Genomic DNA, 2265 nt, shown 5'->3' on the forward strand with positions numbered 1-2265 from the left:
TGGCAGGAATGGAGATGCTTCTTCCATCAAATTTGGACGTTGGCTTTGTGAAGTCACCAAGCATTCTCCTTGCATTATTATTATTTTCGGCTGCCATCTCCTTCTCTTGTTCTAATGTTTCTGAAAGGTTACCTTTAGATTGTTGTAACTTAACTTCTCTTAATTTTCTCTTCAGAGTCCTTTCAGGTTCTGTATCAATTTCAACAAGAGTGCCTTTTTTCCTTGTTCCTGCTCATATGAAAGAGAAGAAAACAAGAAAAAAAGAGGAATCCTCTATGTCACAGTATAGAGATTCCTTTATGTTAGTAGAAGAAGAAAGAGTGAAGAATCCAAACACAAGGGATAGATTATGTTCGGATTTTTAGATGAAAAGAGGTGAAGAGAAGTGTTAGTAAATAAATAGTTAAATAGAATAAGAGAGAAGAGATAGCAAAATTCGAAAATAATTTTTAAAAAGAAGGGTTAGTAATTTTCAAAAATTAGAAATAAGATAAGATTAATATTAAAATTTAAAACAAAAAGAATTTTTGAAAAAGAGATAAGATATTTTCGAAAATTAGAGAGGGAAAAACAGTTAGGTGGTTTTGAAAAAGATAAGAAACAAACAAAAAGTCAAAGAGTTAGTTGAAAAAGATATAAAAATCAAATTTTGAAAGGATAAGAAGATAAGAAGTTAGATAAGATATTTTGAAATCAAATTTTAAAAAAAATAAAATTTTTGAAAAGGATAAGATAAAAGATAAAAAGATTTGTTTGAAAAAGATTTAATTTTTAAAATTACTTAACTAACAAGAAACTAAGAGATAAGATTCTAAAACTTAAAGATTGAACCTTTCTTAACAAGAAAGTAACAAACTTCAAATTTTTGAATCAATCGCATTAATTATTAGTGAGTTTTCGAAAATGTGATATGAAGATAAGGAAAAGATTTTGAAAATAATTTGAAAAAGAATTTTTGAAATTTTCAAAAAAAATAAAAAAAATGAAAAAGATATAATTTTTGAAAAAGATTTTGAAAAGATAAGATTTTTTAAAATTGAAAATTTTGACTTGACTTGTAAGAAACAACTAATTTTGAAAATTTTTGACTAAGTCAACTCAAATTTTCGAAAATTATGAGAAAAATAAGGAAAAGATATTTTTTATTTTTGAAATTTAATTATGAGAGAGAAAAACACAATTATGACCCAAAACTTAAAAATTTTGGATCAAAACACATGATGCATGCAAGGACACTATGAATGTCAAGATGAACACCAAGAACACTTTGAAGATCATGATGAACATCAAGAACATAATTTTGAAAAAATTTTTTATGCAAAGAAAACATGCAAGACACCAAACTTAGAAATCTTTAATGCATGGACTCTAACAAACAAAAAATGCATATGAAAAACAACAAACAACACAAAACAAGAAAACATCAAGATCAAACAAGAGGACTTACCAAGAACAACTTGAAGATCATGAAGAACACCATGAATGCATGAATTTTCGAAAAATGCAAGAAAAATTTTTTTAAAGCATGCAATTGACACCAAACTTAAAAATTGACTCAAGACCCAAACAAGAAACACAAAATATTTTTGGTTTTTTTGATTTTCTACTTTTTTTGGATTTTTATTATTATTTTTTTTCGAAAATATATTTTGGAAAAAACGAAAAAGAAAAGAAAAATTTTGAAAAAATTTTTTGAAAAGAAAATTACCTAATCTGAGCAACAAGACGAACCATCAGTTGTCCATACTCGAACAATCCCCGGCAACAGCGCCAAAAACTTGGTGGACGAAATTGTGATCCTCTTTGTATTTGCATGAGATTTAAAAATTGGCTCTATTGGAATTTATGATCACAACTTCATTCAACTTAACCAGCAAGTGTACTGGGTCATCCAAGTAATACCTCACGTGAGTAAGGGTCAATCCCACAGAGATTGTTGGTATGAAGCAAGCTATGGTCACCTTGTAAATCTCAGTTAAGCAGATTAAATGGTTATGGGTTTTGAAAATTAATAATAAATAGAAAATAAAAAGGGATAGAAATACTTATGTAAATCAATAGTGGGAATTTCAGATAGGCGTGTGGAGATGCTAGAATCCTTTCGAATCTCTACTTTCTTATTGCTCTCATCCAATCCTTCTTACTCCTTTCCATGGCAAGCTGTATGTAGCCGCTTAGGCTTGGATTTTAGTTCCTTGGGCCCTCCTATCCATTGATGCTCAAAGCCTTGGATCCTTTTTACCCTTGCCTTTTGGTTTTAAGGGC

This window comes from Arachis duranensis, chromosome 4, assembly GCF_000817695.3.
Source record: "Arachis duranensis cultivar V14167 chromosome 4, aradu.V14167.gnm2.J7QH, whole genome shotgun sequence".
Taxonomy (NCBI): Eukaryota; Viridiplantae; Streptophyta; class Magnoliopsida; order Fabales; family Fabaceae; genus Arachis; species Arachis duranensis.